The following is a 24,928-nucleotide window of genomic DNA, read 5'->3' on the forward strand; positions in this document are numbered from 1 at the left end:
GGATGGTCTGGATCTCCTGACCTCGTGATCCGCCCGTCTCGGCCTCCCAAAGTGCTGGGATTACAGGCTTGAGCCACCGCGCCCGGCCTCATCCCCTCTTTCAATCACTTTCTCGAATGTTTCCTAATAGATACAAAATGGTTTTTTCTCCAGTGGGAAAATAGAACACAGGGAGCCATTCAGTTTGCTTCCAACGCCCCTTTCCAGCCTCTCACCAGAGCTACCTTGGCAAGTACTCTAGGAGTATGGGAAAATGAAAACAACAAACTCACACACCTTTTTAACATACACAACCAGTCCTGCCTACCCAGCCAAGGTATATTCTTCTTATGTGGAACATCGACCTATGTCTTCCTGCCCACTAACTGGACAGGCACCTGCACCTTAGTTTTTCTAAGTCCAAACATTAACACTGCCCCAGGAAATCAGACCCTATAAGTAGCCCTCAAAGCTCAAGTCTGTCAGCACAGAGCCATACAACTAATACCCCTACTTGTAGGGTTAGGAATGGCTACTGCTACAGGAACTGGAATAGCCAGTTTATCTACTTCATTATCCTGCTACCACACACTCTCAAAGGATTTCTCAGACAGTTTGCAAGAAATAATGAAATCTATCCTTACTCTGCAATCCCAAATAGACTCTTTGGCAGCAGTGACTCTCCAAAACCGCAGAGGCCTACACCCCTTCACTGCTGAGAAAGCAGGACTCTCAACCTTCTTAGGGGAAGACTGTTGTTTTTACACTAACCAGTCAGGGATAGTACGAGATGCTGCCCAGCATTTATAGGAAAAGGCTTCTGAAATCAGACAATGCCTTTCAAACTCTTATACCAACCTGTGGAGTTGGGCGACATGGCTTCTCCCCTTTCTACGTCCTGTGGCAGCCATCTTGCTGTTACTCGCCTTTGGGCCCTTTATTTTTAACTTCCTTGTCAAATTTGTTTCCTGTAGAATTGAGGTCATCAAGCTACAGATGGTCTTACAAATAGAACCTCAAATGAGCTCAACTAACAACTTCTACCAAGGACCACTTGACCAACCCCCTGGCCCTTTCACTGGCCTAAAGAGCTCCCCTCTGGAGGACACTACAACTGCAGGGCCCCTTCTCCACCCCTATCCAGCAGGAATTAGCTAGAGTGGACATTGCCCAATTCCCAACAGCAGTTGGAGTGTCCTGTTTACAGGGGGGATTGAGAGGTGAAGCTGGCTGGGCTTCTGGGTCAGCTGGCAACTTGGACAACTTTTCTGTCTAGCTAAAGGTTTGTAAATGCACCAATCAACACTCTGTAAAAATGCACCAATCAGCGCTCTGTGTCTAGCTAAAGGTTTGTAAATGCACCAGTCGGCACTCTGTATAAATGGACTAATCAGCACTCTGTAAAATGGACCAATTAGCAGGACGTGGGCAGGGTCAAATAAGGGAATAAAAGCTGGCCACCACAGCCAGCACCAGCAACCTGGTTGGGTCCCCTTCAACACTGTGGAAGCTTTGTTCTTTCACTCTTCATAATAAATCTTGCTGCTGCTCACTCTTTGGGTCCATACTACCTTTATGAGCTGTAACAATCATGCTGAAGCTCTGCGACTTCACTTCTAAAGTCAGTGAGACCACGAACCCACCGGGAGGAACAACTCCAGACCACCCTTAAGAGCTGTAACTCTCACTGCAAAGGTCTGCGGTTTCATTCCTGAAGTCAGCGAGACCACAAACCCATCGGAAGGAAGAAACTCCAGACACATCTGAACATCTGAAGGAACAAACTCCGGACACACCATCTTTAAGAACTGTAACACTCATCACAAGGGTCTGCAGCTTCATTCTTGAAGTCAGCGAGACCAAGAACCCACTGGAAGGATCCCAGTTCCAGACTTACTATCCTGTGATCTCTTGCCAAGTCTGCTGGAGAAGGGAAAGCTGGTTCAGGCTGGACCAGGCAAGCTGGCAACGACGCTCTCCATGGCAGTTCAAACAGTGGCCTTGGTTGGGATCTAGGGGAAGCTCTCAGGCAACCCACCAGACGTGGGGTGGAGGCACCTCTGCTGCTCCACAGAGTTAACTCAGGTGAAGAAGGGTGGCTGGGGTTTTTAGCCCAACAGTTTGCCATGGGATGAAAAAGCTCCCACTATTCTGACCTAGCAGGTCTCCTTTTGGCATCTGGTCCCCAGCAGTGGGTCTGACCAGTTAGGCTAGTCCCAAGCCATCTATGCCCACATCACAAGGCCTTCCAGTTGTTCCATAAAGTACAGCTATCAGGCCACACCCCTCTCCGTCCAGGCTCGGAAAAAAAAAAAGACCTAAATTCTTGAATGCTATCTTTGGGACCAGGTTCAATGTCCCAAAATGCCCTCTTTCCCTGAAAAGAGCCGGGGGAGGTTGGGACCTCTTTTTTGAGCAATCGTGAGCATCACAAGAGACACATTCTGATTCAGGTCATTACTGATGCACCTGCTAAGACCTGCAGGCAGAGCAGTTATTCCTCTTCTGACAGCAAAGAATAAGGGTTGTTTCAAAGATACTGGGGATGTGTAAGCTCTTGTGACTTAATTAATTCACACTTTCCTGCTCCACTGTTGACAAAATTCAAACCAGACAAGAATATGCTTCTTTGTCTAGGGTTCCACATCATAATCTTTCACAATAAATCTTGGAAAGTAAGGAAGCAGGCTTATAGATGGCATGTGTTTTACCAGACTCTAATTCTATGACTGTTAAAGACTCATCCATGTGTTAAGGAAAGAACTGCTCTAGTTCCAATTATAAACTAATAAATTCACTGAAACTGACAATCCAACAACAACAAAAAAAACCCAAATACATGCTCATTTCTATATAAAAACATATGTAGGGTCGGACGTGGTGGCCCACGCCTGTAATCCCAGCACTTTGGGAGGCCGAGGCGGGCGGATCACGAGGTCAGGAGATTGAGACCATCCTGGCTAACACGGAGAAACCCCGTCTCTACTAAACACACACACACACACACACGAACACAAATTAAAAATCATATGTAGACACGATTATGTGACCAAGAGATAAAATGATAAACATAAATTTAGATAATGTCATAAAAATGACAAATTAACATTCTTTGTAAATAAGAAAACAAATAGCCTTAATAAAATGTTAGCATTTTCATCAAAACCAGTTTGAAGTTTATTTCAAGAATGCAGAGCTGGATTTTTATTTGAAAATAAATTAATATAAATGTATACATGAATGAGAAAAAATAACATCATTTCAATAGATGAAGACAGCACATTTGATAACATTCAACACACACTTTTTCTAAACACTCTCAGGAAACTGGAAATAGTAGGTCATTTAATTAATGTCACAAATTCTATCTATGAAATACAACAGCAACATTATCATAAGGGTGAAATATTGAATTCTTTCTCTGAAGAATGTCTGCTCTTGCCATCCTATTAAATGTTGTATTCAAAGTTATATCCTAGTTAATAAGTGAAAAGAAAAGTTAGCATCTTTTATACACAGACTATGTATGCACTGTTGCACAAGAAAATTTTGGGGAATTTTCACTCCCCTTGCTCATCAAATGGACTAGAATTAGTAAGTAGAATTAGCAAGCTCATAAGATAAACGGTAAATAAACAATAATCAATTTTATTTTGTATTCTAAGAAAATGCAAATAATTTTAAAATGCCACTTTTAAAGCATATCAAAAACGTAAAATTCTAAGATTTGATTTACAAGGTGTGTGCAAAACTTGTACACTGAAAATGAATGAAACATTATTTTCATATTGATGTAAATATTCAAATCAATCCAAATTAAATTTTTTTCTTTCTTTTATTCATTTATTTTATAAATGAAAACTAAATCATATAACAAAAAATTCTACATAACATAAATTTCCCAATTTTAAAGTGTATACTTCAGTTTTTTTTCTTATATTCACATGGAGGTGTAACCATCACCACCATACAATTCCAAAACATTTTCATAACCCCTCAGAAACATCCTATACCTGTTAGTAGTCACTCTCAGTTCCTTTCTTCTCCCAGTCTCTGGCAACCGCAACTCTACTTTGTCTCTATAAAGTTGCCTGTTCTGAATATTTTATATAAATGGAATTATGCACTATGTGTCCTTTTGTGTCTGATTTCTTTCACTTAGCATAATTTTTGTGAAGGTTTATCAATGTTGTAGCATATATCAGCACTTCATTCCTCTTTATGGTGGAAAATATTCCATTGAATGGATGGCCTACATTTTGTTTAGCCATCATTCATTCATTTAGCCATATTTCAAAGTGTGGCAAAATGCATAAAACTTAAAATGTGCCATTTTTCAAGTGTACTGTTCAATAGCATTAAGTATATTTATATTTTTGTGCCAGCATCACCATCATTCATCTACAGAACTCTTCTCATTTTGAAAACTAAAATTCTGAAGCTATTCAACAGGTTTTTCAGTACATTTTCTCAAGCATATTCTACAATATGTGTGCCAATGTATAGTACCAATAATCATTCAAATATTCATAAAATACAGTATCAATGTTGGAGGAACTATATTGCCTGATTTCAGGAGTTATTATAAAGCTATAGTCATGAAGAGAGTATATTTTTGGCATAATAGTAAACAAATAGTTCAATAAAATAAATAGGGATTTTATAAATGTAAACATTTTTGGCTTAGGCACCAGGTCAATTCAGAAGAGAAAGAAAAGTCTTTTAACACATGGTCCTTTAAAACAAACAAAAAATTAATGGGGAAAACTGCTAGTCTACTCCTACTTCACACTACGCATAAATGGTAATTTTAAAAGGATCAGTTATAAATTCAAGAATCATACATGATGTTAGAAATCAATAGTGATAGAACTGAATTGATGATAGGCAATAGAGATTGAAAATAAGGAAAGGGAATTTCCTGGTGTGATAGAAAAGTTATCTATCTTAAACAATTACTTTAGTATATATATTTGTCAAAATTTATCAGAGTAGACATTTGCAATTCCTGCTTTTCTTTGTAGGTATATTTTATCTCAATAACTCAAAAACTAAAGCGCTAATTTTGCAAACTTTCATTTGCATAACACCCACGAGTAATCTTGACATATCCAAAATAAATGAAAAATAATTTTTGCAATTAAAGTATGCCTTAACTTAATGAAAATATAAACGTCCCTTGTATTTAGCCAAAAAGGAAAAAAAAGAACTAAAAAATGATCTCTCAAGAATTGAATAATTGACCTCCAAAAAATGTCAATTATTTAAAATAAAAAATATTGCCATGTCCTTGGATACAATTATGTCTATGTCACATTAAAACATCCAAGAAGAAAGTGAAAAATTCAAGCATGCAGATTTTTTCATTTAGGCCAACCAATATTCTGTTGCTTTCAACTCTAAAGATAGAAGTCTTTGTATAAAGTTGAGTGTAGTTAGAATGACTATGTTAGACAAAGATGAAAGGTGATGCTAGAGATAAAATTAAAATTAAATACTGGTGAAAGTTAGCTTGGAAAATATTGCGTATTTCTGAAGTACAAGCATCTAAAATTTTTTTGTTAGAATTAAAATGGAAACGAATGATGTTTATGACTGAAGCTCTACTACTTATTTTTTTCCCAGTTCATGTTTAGTAATTCATACATTTTCTGAAAGTTTATGAGATTCTATTTTAAGTACGTTTATTTGAAAAGAATCATGATAAAAGCCATAAAATGTATTACCACGTAACTATCAGACCATGGACAAACTACACTTTCTATATTTACTTTCTTACCTGTATAAGAAAGCTTACCCTGATTCTCCCACAATATGAAACTATGAGGCTCAACTGTCAGTGTGTGAATAAAGTTTAAAAACTATAAAATGTCATGCTCACTACATGTGCCATCTTAAATATTATCATTACATAGTTTTCAGGTCTGAAAGATATTAATAGTATCCAATAAACCTGTTTTAGGGGAATATTTATCTTTTTTACCTATTATTTTTCTCTATTTTATACTTATCATTTTTTGTTTTGCCTGAAAATATTTTTGGTAAACTCCTCTAGATTCAAATACAGACTTAGCATGTTGCTCCAAATATTTGGTTGGCCTAATCTTTTATATTTATTTTGAGACATGAAGCAGAACATTTTATTTTTCATAAACATCTATGCTCACTCAGAATCTTTTTGATGTTCAGGGTAAATATAGATGGATCAAATAGCTTTACTTTGTAGACCACAGTTAGCATTATCTTTGGTTGGGTTTTAAAAGGAAGAATGGACACTGAGCAGAGAGGAAGTATTAACATTTTGTTTATGAGGAGAGGCTCAGAGGCCAGTCTATTGGGTTGAGGTTATTACTCTGCCAGTTTACCAGCAACATGATTTTTGAGAAGGAACCTAAGCTCACTGTGAATTCATTTTCTCATCTTTAAATATCTAACTTTAATTGCATCGATTTCATAGTTTAGCCCTGCAAATTAAACATTAGTATATTTAAAATGCTTTAAAAAGGGTAAAAATATAACATATAATCATTATTATTTTATTAAAATAAACATCATTAGTATCAGGCATCTTAAAAGTCTATAAGTTAAAAATAAATTGCATGTAGGAAGAAATGATCCATAAAAGGAAGTTAGATTCTGGAAGAAACTTTATCTTATTATAATTGACTGGGATCTAGGAGCTTTAATGTGGCACTTAATTAAAAAGTAACAGGGTCTGGCTGCACATTTCTAGTCCAAATCATCTTTGAGGATTATTGGAAGCAATCTGGCATTAATAACTGACTTGCTATTTTCTTTTTAGTGGTTTGGCCTCAATTATATGTGAAATTAAGTAAATCTGTAAATCAGTCTTAACACTCAATAAAATTGTTAGAGGAAAAGGTGTTAATTTTATGTTTTATATTTCAGAGCTACTAATCAATTAACATCTTTTTTTCTTAAAAGCCATTTTAAAGAGAGGCTTCAATAAAGTAAATAATATATGGAAATATCAAATCTTCACTTTCATATTCTCAGCTTAAAAGTTTAAAAAATGATAGAACATGATACATTGCACCTTTAAATATCTTCTTTTCCTGAAGATGGGGGATGCTGGTTCAAAGGCTATATATGATTTGAAGACATCATTGATCACAGGGGTGGACATTGACTTAAGAGATGATCATTGTATGAGAGTATTAGGTTCAATACTTATGTTGCTTTTTGTTTCTTCCATCTCACTTTTTTCTATTGATAAATGACAAGATTTTGGTTATGAGGGAAGTGTATGTGTGTGTTTCATATATATAATATAGATAGATATACATATAGATAGATATAGCTATAAAATGTGATAATCTCAGCTAAATAATACATAGAAAATTGTAGGATTTACTTGAGTGTACTGAGAAATTACTTTGGCAAGCAGAACATAATCTTTTTTGATGACAGTGCTGCCTTTACTTGTACTTATTTCTTTCTTATATTAAAATGTGTTTGAGATGGCATGGCCAGTGTATTATCAGGTACGATTTATAAAATAAATTACCTTTTTATTTTCTGGGCCATGACATTTTAATTATTTTATAATGCTATTATGTACTGTTTCTTTCATGTGGTTCTGAAACACAATGCTTCAAAATAAATTCCATTTACTAATATATACACTATTGATGTACATATGTACACAGAAATTATCATACAGTGCTGCAATTAAATCAATTTAAGTAAACTGTCTTTTGGTGATACTTTAATAGTTGAGCAACTGTGCTCCTCCTGTGTGGTCTACAGTACATAGGTATAACTTTGTAAGAGCAGCTGTGAAAACAGACTACCTTCCTTATGTTTAGATACCTATCTGGGATCATCGAATAATGGAGGAAATAAAAACTCCAAAATGTAATAAGGCTAGAAAATATACACTAGGTGTATTTCTCCTTAGTCCTTCTAAGAAAACGTATCTTGTACACTTCTTTTTTTCCAATGTATATTTAATATATCGACCTCTCTTAGAAACAATATACATTGCATATCATGTTTCAATACCCAAACCTACTCTTTTATGGCTTTAAACACAAGTGATACAATGCTGTAACTTCAGAAAGTGAAATCGTAAAAGGATAATTCTACTATATAAGAACACTCATTTATGAGATCTTTTTTAAAACTTGGATTGTCAGAAAGCATTATGGAGGTGGTCTGGCATTTTGATTTAATCAAATATTTCTTTTATTGAATCCCCTTAACTATGCTGAATGAATCCATTGGAATTATGTTTAAAATATGGTAAAAATGAGTCAAGTTCACTCAGTAATGTGTTTAGGTAGACTTTAGAAGGGGTAGGAAAGAAAAATTAATACATATCTATGTGATAGAAATCTTGTTTCATATCATTTAAATTAAAGAAGAAAATGACAATATCTGCTACATCATTTTGGATTTAGAATAAGAAATACTTGGTAGAAATTTTACTTTATGGCCAAAACCCCTATATTTGAGGAACACAAATTAACATTTTTTGAAATATTTAAAGATAACTTTGTTTATTAGGAAATAAAAGACAACAATACCTTTAAAGCAGAATATGTGTTGTATAAACCTAAATCTAAATTAATTCAGACTCTTCTCTTTTAAGAGAAAATAATAGAAAATGTGGCTTTGGGCTTTGAGTTTTCTTGCATTAGTGAGTAGTATCTTGATAATTCACAAATTTCTTTCTAATTGACATGTTTTAGTTGGATACTAGATACATTTTTGGAAATTATAAGAGCTATGATATATTGAAAAAATAAAATACATTTTAAAATACAGTTATGAACTTGGGAATAAATAGTTTATAATATGATACAAAATGTTTAGGCAAGTTCTTAGGTACTGATATAAACTACAGTTTTGGTAGGAAATTAACTGTTGGCTAGCCAGTGCAGAAAAAAAATCAGGGAGAAAAGTCTAGTGTATAATACCTGAAAGATAGGTTTGGCAGGAAGTTATGCTAAAAGCAAACAACAACAGCCTTTTGGTGATAGGAGAATTAAGTTTAGGAACAAAATGAAACGTCCATGACTAATGGAAGCATAAAAAATCAAATATAGGTAATCCAGATCTGAGGAGGCAGAGCAAGATGGCTGAAAAAAACCCTCCGGTGATCATTCCCCAAACAGAACATCAAATTGAACAACTATCCATTAAAAAAGTCACCTTTATAAGAACCAAAAATCAAGTAAGTCATCACAGTACCTGGTTTTAATAACATTTTAAGGAAAGAGGTACTGAAGAGGATAAAAAGACAGCCTTGAATTGCCTACAGCACCCCTCCTCTATCCCCTGGCAATACCATGTGTGTTTGGGGGAAGGATAGTGCAATAATATGGGACTCCAGATTGGCACTCAGTGTTGCCCTGTCACAGTGGAAAGCAAATAGGGCAGAATTTTGCCCTATTACCTAGAAAAGGAGCACTTATATCAGCCCTAGCCAGAGGGGAATCATCTATCCCAGCAGTCAGAACCTGAGTTCTGTCTAGCCCCACTACTATAGGCTAGAGTTCTCTGGGGTCCTAAATAAATTTGAGTGGCAGTCTAGGCCACAAGGACAGCAATTCCAGGGCAAGCCTTGGGGCCATGCTCTGCTTGGAGCAAGTGGACTCGGGGTGCACACAACCTACTGAGACACAAGCTGGGGTGACTAGAGGAGTGCTTATGTCACCTCTCCTCCAATACCAGCCAGCACAGCTTGAAGCTCTTGGAGAGAATCTTTCTACTTAAAGAAAGGAGAAGGAAGAATAGAGAGAATTTTGTCTTGCAACTTGGAGACCAGTTCAGCCATAGTAAAATAAAGCATGAAACAGAGACATGTAGCTCTTATTCTAGGCCATAGTTCTTGGTTGACATTTCCAGACACACCTTAGGCCAGAAGGGAACCCACTGCCCTGAAGGGAAGGAACCAGTCCTAGCAGAATGTATTACCTGTTAACTTTAGCCTTTGGGCATTGAATAAATATCACTGATAGTCAGGCAGTAGTCACCATGGGTCTCAGGGAAGACCCAGTGCTTTGCTGCCTTCAGGTGTGACCGAGAGCATTCCCAGCTGTAGTGGGCACAGGGAGAGACTCCTTCCACTTGAGGAAAGGAGAAGGAAGAGTAAAAATGACTTTACCATGCAACTTGAATACCAGCTCAGCCATAGTAGAATAAAGCACCAAGTAGATTATGAAAGTTCCCAACTCCGGGCCCTAGCTTCTGGATGACATTTCTAGACCCCACCTGGCCAGAAGGGAATCTACTGCCCTGAAGGAAAAAACACAAGCCTGGCAGAATTCTGACTTAAGAGTCCTTAACCTTTGAATAAATATCAGTGGTAGCTGGCAACAGTTGCCACAGGCCTCGGGTGAGATCCAGTACTGTGCTGGCTGCAGGTGTGACCCAGCACAATTCCAATGGTGGTGGCCATGGGAACACTTTCATTATCCTGTCTCCGACTCCAAGCAGCTCAGCAGCAAGAGAGAGAGAAAGAGAGAGAGAGAGAGAGAGACTATTTGGAGGAAAGTAAAGGAAGGAAACAAGAGAACTTGCCTGGTAATCCAGGGACATCTCATGGACCTTACCCAAGATCACCAAGGCGTCTCTACAAATCTGCGAGAGTAACACCATTACAGAGTTGATGCTGTTCCCAATGCAGATATGGCTGCAGTGACCAGACTTAGATTACAACATTCACTTCTCTTTGAATACTTAGAAAGGCTTCTCAAGAAGGACAGGTACAAGAAAGCCTGGCCTGCAAAGAACAGAATAAATGTTTAACTCATAAATGCCCAGACATTGATGAACATCCACAAGTATCGGGACTTTCTAGGAAAGCATGACCTCACCAAACAAACTAAATAAGGAACAAGTAACCAATCTCAGAATGACAGAGATATGCAAGCTTTCAGACAGAGAATTCAAAATACCTGCTTTGAAGAAACTCAATTAAATTCAAGATAATATAGAGAAGGAATGTAGAACCTTGTCAGGTAAATAAAGTGATTGAAATATATTTTTAAAAGCAAGCAGAAATTCTGGAGCTAAAACATTCAACTGAAAAAATAAGAATGCATTAGAGTCTCTCATTAGTATAATTAATCAAACATAAGAAATCATCAGTTAAAAATTTGAAAATACACAGGGAAATACATTTTTTCATGAAAATACACAGGGAAGACAAAAGAAAAAACAATAAAAGAAGTAGAAAATAGCCTCAAAAAGACCAATCAAAGAATTATTGACCTTAAAGAGGAGGTAGAGAAAGAGATTTGGGTAGAAAGTTATTCAAAGAGATAATAACAAAGAACTTTATAAACCCAGAAAGATATTGATATTCAAGTACAAGAAGTAATGAACAACAAGTAGATTTAACACAAATAAGACTACCTTAAGACATTAAATAATCAAACTCCCAAAAGTCAAAGGTCAAAGATAAAGAAAGGATCCTAAAAGCAGAAAGAGAAAAGAAACAAGTAACATACAATAGAGCTCCAATACATCTGGTGCAGACTTCTTAGTGACACTTTACAGGGCAGGAGAAAGTGGCATGACATATTTAAAGTGCTGAAGGAAAAAAAAAAGTTATATCCTAAAATAGTACATTTAAGTTGTCATTAATTTAAATAATGGGTTATAAGATTTTATTTGCAAGTCTCGTGGTAACCTCAAATCAAAAAATCTACAGTAGAAACACCAAAAAAATTAAAAGCAAGAAATTAAAACACACTACCAAAGAAAACCACTTTCACACAAAGGAAGAGAGAAAGAAATGAAGGAAAGAAGGAAGGAAAAGAAGGCCACAGAACAACGGGAAAAAAAAAATGGCTATAGTAAATCCTTCCTTATCAATAATAAAATTCTCCAATCAAAAGACTTAGAGTGGCTGAACAGACAAAGCAAACTCCAACTATCTTCTGCCTAGAAGAAATACACTTTATCCATAAAGATACAAAACCACTAAAGTAAAGGTATAGGGAAACATATTAGATGCAAATGAAAACAAAAAAAAGTAGGAGTAGATATAATATCAGATATAATAAATTTTAAGACAAAAGCATAAAAGAGACAAAAGAAGGTTATTCTATAATGATAAATGGTCAATACAGCAAGAGAATATGACAATTTAAAAAATATATACACCTAACACTGGAGCACCAAGATATATAAAGCAAATATTATTAGAGTTAAAGAGAGAGATGGATTCTAATAGAATAGTAGCTGGAAACATCAGCGCCCTACTTTCAGCATTGTACAGATTAACCAGACATAAAAATAACAAAGAAACATCAGACTTAATCTGCACTCTAGACCAAATGGACCTGATAGATATTCACAGAACATTTCATCCAAAGGCTGCAGAATACACATTCTTCTCCTCAACACATGGATCATTCTCAAGTAGTAGATTTTATGTTATTTCACAAAACAAGTCTTAAAAATTGAAAAATAATTGAAAATCATGGCAAGCATCTTTTCTGACCAAAAGGAGTAAAACTAAAATCAATAACAAGAACAATTTTGGAAACTATAAAACATGTGAAATTAAATAATATGTTCCTGAATTTAAGCAGTATGCTATTCTTCTCTAAGGAGAAAAGAAAAGCACTGTCATCTGAGTAATGCAAACCCTTTTTATTGTCAGGCCCAGAGAAGTATTAAAATGAGACTGCACTCATGTCCTACTTACCTGGCTTTGAGCTATGTACTCATCTCTTGAAACTGCTTGCTATTGCCACAAGTAGCTATAAATTAACGTATCAATGTGAAACATTATATCAGGAGAATGAAGAATGAAATCCAGCAAGTCCATAAAGAAATTGAGGAAATGTTAAAATGTATTGAAACAATGGAAAATGTAAACATACCAAAACCTTTGGAATACAGCAAAAGCAATACTGAGAAGAAAGTTTATAGCAATAATAACCTGCATCAAAAAAGTATAAAAACTTTAAACAGCCTAATGATACATCTTAACTAGTGAAACAAGAGCAAACAAAACCCAAAATTAGCAGAAGAAAAGAAATAAAGAAGATCAGAGCAGAAATAAGTGGAATTGAAAACAAAAAATACAAAACATCAATTAGATGAAAACTGATTTTCAAGAAGTTAAACAACATTGACAAACTTTTAGCCAGACTATGAAAAAAAGAGAGGATCCATTCAGTATATGTGGCTGATTGGTTAAAATTTTAAAAATATACAAGAAAAGAGGATCCAAATGAATAAAATCAGAGATGAAAAAGGAGATATTGCAGCTGACACTGAAGAAATTCAATGGATCATTAAAGACTACTAGCAACAATTATATGCCAATAAATTGGAAAACCTAGAAGAAACTGATGAATTCCCAGACACATACAACCTAACGAGATTGAACTATGGAGGAATCCAAAAGCAGAATAGACCAATAACAAGAGACAAGAACAAAGCTATGATTGAAATGTCTTGCAGTAGAGAAAAGCCCAGACCTAATGACTTCACTGCTGACTTTTATCAAACATTTAAAGAACTAATACCAAACGCATTCAAATTATTCCAAAAAAAAAAAAACAAAAACAAAAAAACAGAAAAACAGAGGAGGAGGGAATACTTTCAAACTCATTCTACAAGGCCAGTACTACCTTAGCAGCAAAACCAGACAAAGACACATAAAAAAAAAAAAGGAAACTACAGGCCAATATCTCTGATGAAATTTGATGCAGAAATACTCACCAAAATACTAGCAAACTGAACTCAACAGCACACGTAAAATATCATCCGTTGTGAACAAGTGGAATTCATCAAAGGGATACAACAATGGTTCGACATATACAAATCAATCAACATGGTACATCACAATCAACAGAATGGAGGAAAAAAAACCATGTGATCATTTCAATTGATGCTGAAAAAAATTTGATAAAATGCAACATCCCTTCATGATAAAAACCCTGAAAAAAATGGGGTTTAGAAGGGACATACCTCAGACCCACAGCTAGTATCGTACTGAACAGGGAAAAATGAAAAGTCTTTCCTTTAAGTCATGGAAAATGACAAGGATTCCCACTTTCACCACTATTATTCAACATCGTACAGGAAGTCCTAGCAAGAGTGATCAGACAGGAGAAAGACATACAGGGCATCCAAATCGGAAAGGAAGAAGTCAAATTATTCATGTTTGCAGATGGTATGATCTTATATTTGGAAGAACCTAAGGACTCCACACACACACACAGACACACACACATAAAACTATTAGAACTGATAAACAAATCTGATACAAATACTGATACAAAATCAATATGCAAAAATGAATAGCAGTTCTATATGCCAACAGTGAACAACCTGAGAAAGAAATCAAGAAAGTAATCTCATTTACAATAGCTACAAACAAAATTAAAATGACCCAGAAACAAATTTGACCAAAGAAGTGAAAGATCTCTATCATGAAAACTAAAACATTGCTGAAAGAACTTGAAGATGACACAGACAAAATAAATAGAAAAATATTGCACGTTTTGTGATTGGAAGAATCCATATTGCTAAAATGTCCACAGTTCTCAAAGCTATCTACAGATTCAATGCAGTCCCTACTAAAATACCAATGACGTTCTTTACATAAATAGAAAAAAAATTCTAAAATTTATATGGAACCACGAAAGACCCAGAGTAACTAAAACCATTCCGAGGAAAATGAGCAAGACTGGAAGAATCATGTTACCTGACTTCAAGGAATATTATAGAGCTATAATAAGTAAAATAGCATGGTAACAGTGTAAAAACAGACACACAGACCAATGGAACAGAATAAAGAACCCAGAATCACATTCTTACATCTACAGTGAATTCATTTCTGACAAAGTTGGTAAGAACATATATTGGGGAAAGGACAATCTTTTCAACAAATTGTGCTGGGAAAACTGGATATCCATATGCAGAAGAATGAAACTAGACCACTATCTCTCACCATATGAAAAGATCAAATCAAAATGCATTGCAGACTTAAATCTAAGACCTCAAACTGTGAAACTACTAAACACTGGGGAAACTCTCCAGGACACTGGACTGGGCAAAGATTTCTTGGGTAATGCCGCATAAGCACAGGCAACCAAAAGAAAACTGGAAAAACAGGATCACATTAAGTTAGAAACCTAATGCATAGCAAAGGAAACAATCAGCAATGTGAATTAACAACCCACAGAATGGGAGAAAATGTTTGCAAACTATTCATTTGACAGGAGATTAATATTCAAAATATATAAGGAGCTCAAACAACTCAATAGGAAAAATCAAATAATCTGATTTAAAAATGGGCAAAAGATCTGAATAGATATTTCTCAAAAAAACACAGACAAATGACAAATGGGTATATGAAAAGATGCTCAACATGATTGATCATCAGAAATGCAAATCGAAACTACAATGAGATATCATCTTACTCAGTTAAAATGGATTTTATTCAAAATATAAGCAATAACAAATGCTGAGGATGTGGAGAAAAGGGAACTATCATACACTGTTGGTAGCAATGTGTATTAGTACAACCACTGTGGTGAACAGTATGGAGATTCCTCAAAAAACTAAAAATAGAACTATCATATGATCCAGAAATCCCATTTTTAGGTATATACCCAAAAGAAAGGAAATCAGTATGTTGAAGAGGTATCTGAACTTCCATGTTTATTGCAGCACTATTCACAATAGCCAAAATTTGGAAGCAAGGTAAGTGTTCAACAAAGTAATTGATAAAGAAAATGTGGTAGATATACACAATAAAGTACTATTCTACCGTACAAAGAATGAGATTCTGACATTTGCAATAACATGAATGAAACTAGAGGTCATTATATTAAGTGAAATAAGCCAGGCACAGAAAGGCAAACTTTGCATGTTTTCACTCTTTTGTGGGTGCTACAAATTAAAACAATGGAACTTATGAAGATAGAGAGTAGAATACTAGCTAACCAGATGCTGGGACAGGTAGTTTGAAGGGGAGGAAGAAATGAAAATGGTTAATGAAAACAAAATTGTTGTTCGATAAAATGAGTAAGATCTGGCATTTGATCACACAACAAGGTGACTACAGTCAACGATAATTTATTGTACATTTAAAAATAACTAAAAGAGTAAAATTGGAATGTTTGTAATACCAAGAAATAATAAATACTTGAAGTGATGGATACCCCCCTTAACATGATGTGATTATTATGCAGTCTGCCTGTATGAGAATACTTCACGTGCCCCATAAATACATAAACCTACTACATACTCACAGACATTACAAATAAAATTTTAAAAATAGGTAATTCATAAAAAATTGGAGACAATGTCCTTCATACCATGGGAGTCAAGATATAATGAATTACTGAGGATTTTAAAAACTTCTGCCTTATTTTTTCTTTTGTATCTTCCATCTGATAAACAGCATGCCAGTCATGGAAAATAATTGGTAAAGTAGAAAGAATAATAGGTAGAGTGCCGAGACTTTTAAGGTTGGGTAACTCTGAGTTTGCTTCCTGTTTCCACTGTGGGAATATAAACTGAGGCCAATCATATTAAACTCTTTGATGATTACACCTAACTCGATTTTAACAGACACTTCATACATTTCATTTTCCTTCTACCTCCACACTCTCTAAGCAGATTTTTTAGGGTTTACAACCAACTCTGCTACCCTCATTAAACTATTTATGGTCAAGTTACTATGGGATTCTTAGCTTAAAGATTTAGAATTTACAAATAAGTGTGTTAAATTTATTCTCTGCCAATTTGCTTGAATAAGGCTATTTTCACTTTCTGTTTATTTTCTGGAAAATAATTTCCTCTTTCCAGAAAGGAATATGCCACTTCATGTAGAACGAGGGAGGCAAACACTTCTTACATTTCTGAAGCAGGAGTAAAAGTGCAAATAACTAATTTGCCCAGTCAGGAGAATGAAATGCGTGATGTGGACAAGGTGGGCAAATGGAAACAGATGTGACTTAGCCAAATGATGCTAATAAAATTGAGGGCTTGGTGTGGCCACATGCTCACAATTTTAAGGAAAGCTGGAATGCAGTTTTTTCAGTATAGTACTCTGATTTTTGTTATATTAGATAAATCTAACCATTTTCAAACAGTATGTGAGAGAAACAAAACTTGAGTTGTGTCAGCTAGTTCTTGCTTCTATTAAAAAATAGTCACCAGCCACATTCAAACTATGAGAGGGTGGCTGCAGATTTAAATTCTCTGAAGTAAAGTTGAATCATTATCTCTGTGTTAAATAGGTTGACTTCTGAATGATGAACCTTACTCCTTCCAAGGAACTTTCCCGGGTCCCTGCTACTATATAACGAGGTTTAATATGTCTTTTTTAAATTTTCCCATAGCACATTTTAATATTTTTTTCAGGGATATGTAATAATACCATTCCATAATTAAAATAGAATATGAGATATAAAAGGTAAAACTATAATGATGGTATAAGTATTATAGAAAACATAATACATGTACTATCTTTGAAAAATTTTAGAACTGTAGTTTGCACTGTAGAAAATATATATCAACATTTCATCACATTAGAAATATATGCAATGTTAGATCTATTACAATGTGACATTTTAGGGAAAAAATAACTAGGATTTTACTTGTGTATTCCTAAGATTGTGGCCAGATTTTGAATGATTTATATTTATAGAATTGAATTAAATGTATTTTCAAAAGTTTATTCTGATTTTCCATGTCATACCTGCTTAAAAGTCATGACTCCTGGCACTCATTACTTGGGGAATATTGAGGAAATTATTATTTATTCTTTGGCTCCTGTAAAAATAGTATTATTAAAGTAGGGCTCATGAATAGAGCCACAAAAGTAACCTGGAAAGAATGAGATATAGCAAAGGGTGTTACATTCTAATTTAGGAACTGGTTGCCTAGCGAGTGAAAATCAGTGAAGGATGACTATTATTTTACATTTTTTCATCTGTGAGGAATATATTCCAATCCAAACCTGAATCACAGAAACCTTTGGATCCAAATTTGATTGAGTAAAGTCTTTCTATGAGCTTTGCCAACATATAGCTGTTACCATTTATACTTAAATTTCTAGTCACTTAAAAGAAGCTGTCCTTGTGTTTCAGTCTTGAATTTTGAGTCACATATTCTCCTGAATTATTTTGTTATGTCTATGATTTATTTCATTTGCTCTAGGTATATTTACACCTCTACACACCGCACAGTCACACACACATATAACAACACAGACATATTTTGCTAGTGTTTTGAAGAGAAATTAAATGAAAATTTAAAAAATGTTATTTACTAAATTTGTTAGAAATTATGAAGTAATCCATATGAAATAAGGATAATGATGGAAAATGTCAAAATATGCAAACATATTTCATTGTGTTTATCAAGTATTTAAGTCTTGATTTAGTTTTATAGATATTAAAGTGAAATAAAGAACATATTAGAAGTCTTATAAATAACTACAAAAAACATACCACAACATGGCACCAAATCATTGTTCATACTTAAAATATTCTTCTGACCTTAAATTAGACACAAATATATATCTTGGCACAATAGTGAAACACATATACACGGACACATACACATATACACGCATATGAATTTAAAAATTACATGCATACACACATATGACTTTAAAATTAGAATTTTAAAATTGAACCTATGTAGACAAAGTTTTAAAATGCATATTTTCACATATATCACTGGAACATTATGGCAGTGATAAACTGTGAACACCTGGTATGCCATCATTGATAATGACAGAGGGCTATATAAATTTGATATATACTAATTCTTAATAGGAAAAGTCATTAGACTTTATAGAAGCAATAAACCAGTGGGTGTACAGTTGGCTTCTTTTGGTCTCTTATGATAGTTTTATTATTTTCCTCAAATAAAGGCTTGACTCAGATTTAAATAATATAATAACTTCCATATATTTTTAAATATTGTGAGGTTTGCAAAATATTTTCCATTTTCAAAGCAAAGTTTTAGAAAAGAGTCTACTTTAAAAATATTCCAAATTACCTTAGCCAATAAGAACACACTTACTTCCTTGGTTAAGTGCATTTCTAATTTTTTTTTATATAATTGTTTAATTAATTAAGTAATTGCTTAATTTTACAGAAAATTCATCATTAGTGTATAGAAATGCAACTAGTTTTCTTAGTGTTGATTTTGTATCTGCAACTTTATTGAATTCATCTATTAGTTCTAACAATAGTTTGGTAGGGTCTTCAGGGTTTGCTATATATAAAATCATATTATCTGCAAATAGAGACAACTTTCCTTCTTTCTTTCTGATTTGGAAATGCGTGTGTGTGTGTGCATGTGTTTTGGAAGTGTGTGTGTGTGTGGGAAATTGGAAATGTGTTTGTGTGTGTGTGTGTGTGTGTGTGTGACAACGAGAGAGAGAGAGACAGGGTCTCACTCTGTTGCCCAGGCTAGAGTGCAGTGGTGCCATCATGGCTCACTGCAACCTCCACTTCCTGGGCTCAAGCGATCCTCCCATCTCAGCCTCTCAAGCAGCTGGGACCATAGGCATGCACCACCATGTCCAGCTAATTTTTGCATTTTTGTAGAAATAGGGTGTCACTACATTGCCCAGGCTGGTCTGAAACTCAAACAATTCACTCTCCTCGGCCTCCCAAAGTGTTGGGTTTACAGGCATGAATCACCTCACTTGATCAGAAATGTCTTTTATTTATTTTCTTTGCCTAATTGCTGTCTAGGACTTCCAGTACTACGTTTAATAGAACTGATGAGAGTGGGAATCTTTGTCTTTTTCCTATTGAATACATAGTTTTTAATATTGATATTATAATAAATGTATTAAATAAAGGAAACTTAGCTTTGTCTTAAGAATAAATTTCCAGTAATCAGAACCAATGACAAAAGGAACAATGATTTTTTTTCTCACATTGAAATATATTTGTGTTGGCCTCACATAAATGGAGGTTTTCATTCACAAGATGTTAAACATAAGGGTTTATTTTATTTATGAAATATAATAATTGTTAGGTAGATCAGTGTATCTAGAGTTAGCTAGCTAGCAGAAAGACAGAGAGTGAAAATAACATAGCACAGAACTTTAGGGAAACTTGTACAAAATATACACAAATTTTTCTTTATAATGTCATAAACAGTTTTACTGCTGAATTTGCATATTTATTACCCAAGATGACATAAATTTTAACAACAGTGGATTTTTAGCCAATTCTAACACAGCACTCATTAAAATGTGGTGAAACAAAGCAGTATATGGGAATCACTACAAAATATTTTTACTTTAAAATTTATAGTAAGACTACAATTCCTGGGTATGAAGAGTAAATTAATAAACAATTAGATGAATGTACTGAATACTGAATAAAATATCAGACTCTGCCACTTTCTGTTTATCCATCTTCTACTTTCTCATCCACTTGTGCGTAATGGGCAATTCTTTAGCGATATTTCTTTCCCTTATATCTATTAGAACAAATATATTCAAAAGAATTTGAAGGTTAACACATGTCCTTCTACAATATTATAATTGTAAGACAACTAATAGCTATAATAAAAATAATAATCAATAAAATCTTACCAATAATAATGGCTATAACAATAGTAANTCAAAGCAAAGTTTTAGAAAAGAGTCTACTTTAAAAATATTCCAAATTACCTTAGCCAATAAGAACACACTTACTTCCTTGGTTAAGTGCATTTCTAATTTTTTTTTATATAATTGTTTAATTAATTAAGTAATTGCTTAATTTTACAGAAAATTCATCATTAGTGTATAGAAATGCAACTAGTTTTCTTAGTGTTGATTTTGTATCTGCAACTTTATTGAATTCATCTATTAGTTCTAACAATAGTTTGGTAGGGTCTTCAGGGTTTGCTATATATAAAATCATATTATCTGCAAATAGAGACAACTTTCCTTCTTTCTTTCTGATTTGGAAATGCGTGTGTGTGTGTGCATGTGTTTTGGAAGTGTGTGTGTGTGTGGGAAATTGGAAATGTGTTTGTGTGTGTGTGTGTGTGTGTGTGTGACAACGAGAGAGAGAGAGACAGGGTCTCACTCTGTTGCCCAGGCTAGAGTGCAGTGGTGCCATCATGGCTCACTGCAACCTCCACTTCCTGGGCTCAAGCGATCCTCCCATCTCAGCCTCTCAAGCAGCTGGGACCATAGGCATGCACCACCATGTCCAGCTAATTTTGCATTTTGTAGAAATAGGGTGTCACTACATTGCCCAGGCTGGTCTGAAACTCAAACAATTCACTCTCCTCGGCCTCCCAAAGTGTTGGGTTTACAGGCATGAATCACCTCACTTGATCAGAAATGTCTTTTATTTATTTTCTTTGCCTAATTGCTGTCTAGGACTTCCAGTACTACGTTTAATAGAACTGATGAGAGTGGGAATCTTTGTCTTTTCCTATTGAATACATAGTTTTAATATTGATATTATAATAAATGTATTAAATAAAGGAAACTTAGCTTTGTCTTAAGAATAAATTTCCAGTAATCAGAACCAATGACAAAAGGAACAATGATTTTTTTTCTCACATTGAAATATATTTGTGTTGGCCTCACATAAATGGAGGTTTTCATTCACAAGATGTTAAACATAAGGGTTTATTTTATTTATGAAATATAATAATTGTTAGGTAGATCAGTGTATCTAGAGTTAGCTAGCTAGCAGAAAGACAGAGAGTGAAAATAACATAGCACAGAACTTTAGGGAAACTTGTACAAAATATACACAAATTTTCTTTATAATGTCATAAACAGTTTTACTGCTGAATTTGCATATTTATTACCCAAGATGACATAAATTTTAACAACAGTGGATTTTAGCCAATTCTAACACAGCACTCATTAAAATGTGGTGAAACAAAGCAGTATATGGGAATCACTACAAAATATTTTACTTTAAAATTTATAGTAAGACTACAATTCCTGGGTATGAAGAGTAAATTAATAAACAATTAGATGAATGTACTGAATACTGAATAAAATATCAGACTCTGCCACTTTCTGTTTATCCATCTTCTACTTTCTCATCCACTTGTGCGTAATGGGCAATTCTTTAGCGATATTTCTTTCCCTTATATCTATTAGAACAAATATATTCAAAAGAATTTGAAGGTTAACACATGTCCTTCTACAATATTATAATTGTAAGACAACTAATAGCTATAATAAAAATAATAATCAATAAAATCTTACCAATAATAATGGCTATAACAATAGTAACATGATGAACAACAATAGCTGAAATTTATATGTTCTTCTGAATCCTACAAAGCAATTTATTTTAAATATATTAGCTCATTTCATTTTTAAAATGCTATGAGGTAATTATAGCAGATATTCTTATTGCTAGCGTTAAAAATGAAGACCAAGGAGCTTACAAAGATTAAAATATATACACAAATTAACATATATAGACATGAAAGGTAAGCCTTTTGATTCTGAAATAAAACCAGTTACTGTAAGAGCATATACATTCATTTTTTATTCAAACAAAGTTATTCATTATTTTGAACTAAGATTGATGACAATATTTAACCTCATAGTAAATGATAATGTAAATTATGTAAGTATGTGTAGATTTCATACCCATTGCATCATAGATATAATGCATTTTTGGTCAATATTTTAAGTTTTAAGAATGGCGATTAAGTCTTAGTTTTACCTGGGTTACCAAGTGGTTACTGTTTTCAAGAGAACAACAAATTGAATAAATCTGATGATTTTTTTTTCATTTTAACACTCTCAGGTTGAATATCAAATAATTTCACTATGTCTATGCTAAAAAATAAAGCCTGCATGGAATGGGTTAAGAAAAGATAAAACCGAGGATAAAATATAAAACTAAGATCAAGTAAAGCGTATTAAAATCGCTCATATAAATAGATTGTTTTGAATTTAGGCTTTCTTTCTCTATATAATTCAAATTCTACCTAATTGTGTTTATGATGAAAGGAGGAAACACTAGACAGGAAAGATAGACAAATTTATTCCAATAAATAAGAAGAAACATAAAAGATTTCCACCATTATAAAATATTCTTACATTTTAAAGTGTGTTTATTGATCTCTCATTACTGTATTAGTGATTTAATTTAATGGAACTGAAAACTCATTTATTTTATTTTAACCAAACATTTTCAGTTATGAAAACATGTTATATGCAATTTGATCTTTTACTGGTCTGAGTTGATCTTTAATTATCTATCCTACTCTTCATTTTAGGATGCTAGTCACCAAGACTGTTTACCCTTATCATCAATTCTCTTTCTCATGGTAGAAATTGTGATTATGGGAGGTACTTAAATCAGATTAATATTGTCACAAACAGGCAGTTTAGATTTTTCCTAATAGAGAATAGATGACATATTTCTCCTTTGCCTTTCAAAGCTTACATGACTGTTTTTAGGATATTATTGGGTTTTCACCTTTAGAAAGCCTCTTATTATTATAAAATAAGAATCCTAGTAATATATCCTACTCTTCAATTTTGAAATCTATTTGCTAGCATTCTACAGATTTCAGTGTGGGGTCTAGGAAGATATGAGCTTTGTGTCATTGAGGGTGGTCATTTGGATAAATTAACCAGTTGAGTGGTCACTGCAAATGGCTCTGTTTTAAATTTGCATGCAGCCATTTATCAGCTATAGAATTTTCTTTGAAGCATCTGTGATTAGAGCCTCATGACCTCTGTGTTGATCATTTAGTTTGTCTAAAATCACAGAAGGGGCACTCGAGTATACATATACCTCACTCCCTGTTTTTAGTTTTTTAAGTTTTAAGAATCAAACCATTTATGTTACTGCTTGTGGCAGACATAACTAGTTTCTTACATGGGAATTAATTCTCTCTGTTGTATTTTTGTACTAGAAGCTTGGTGTGTATCTTTGCCCACACAGAATAAAAACATTTTGCTTCTCTGCCTCCCTTGCAGCTAGTTACAATCATGTGATGAAGTTCTGGCCACTGAGGTGGAAGTGGAAATCTTGTATCAGGTTTCTCAGGAAATTGCATAAATGGATCTAACTCAGTGAGGAAAGGTCACTTTTTCAATCCTTTCTCTTGTTTTGGCTTTCTTGAGATGTGACAGTTGAAACAGTAAGAAATCAAGACCATGTGTTCATTTGAGAAAGGGAAGACAGATTGGACCTTGGATCTTGTAATTTAGTACATTTCTGCACTGCTCACCTCCAAATTGCTTTTATATAAGAGAGAAATGATTTTTTGTTTCATTTAAGCCATTGTTAATTTTTTCTTCTATATGCAGCCAAACCTACCTCAAACTAATAAAGAGTTTAAAGGAATAAAAATATATACTGTGTGGATGCTTTGGTAACATGATGTTCATTTTTTCTAACTTCTGTCTCATTTAAGCAAACGTTGAATTTTTTCTTCTATACACAGCCAAATCTACCTTTAATTAGTTGATACACAGTATAATGTAACAATAAATATATATTGTGTACATTTTTTTGTCATATGATGTTACCTCTTTTTCTTTTATATTATTTAATACTGCCTTTTTCTAGGAATATCATTAAAATGAAATAAAATGTGAGGTCAAACTCTACTGCAGGAACTCAGACAGCGTATACAATCTGTTTTCGATTTACACCTTCAATAATACCTTTTCAAACATTTTTCTTTTTATGGCACTTCTAAAATTTAAATACTGATGCTATTTTATGGAACTATGAATTTTACTTAAAAAAGATTACTTTTATAAGGGTCTTATTATAACAACATAAAAGTGAGAAATTCAGAACTTTGGCTGAAATTTATTCTCAGTACCCTGTCTTCTATACAAAGTCCATCAGACAGAAAATCACATATGTAATAGAAAATTTGGTCAGATATTTGGTTATATTACCTTGATCACAGGCCAAGTTTGTTTGAAATTGGGAAAGCATGCTTAAATTATTCTTACATAAGATTGTTTAGTCAC

Source organism: Rhinopithecus bieti, unplaced genomic scaffold (assembly GCF_001698545.2).
Source record: "Rhinopithecus bieti isolate Rb0 unplaced genomic scaffold, ASM169854v2 scaffold_14665, whole genome shotgun sequence".
NCBI classification, from domain to species: Eukaryota; Metazoa; Chordata; class Mammalia; order Primates; family Cercopithecidae; genus Rhinopithecus; species Rhinopithecus bieti.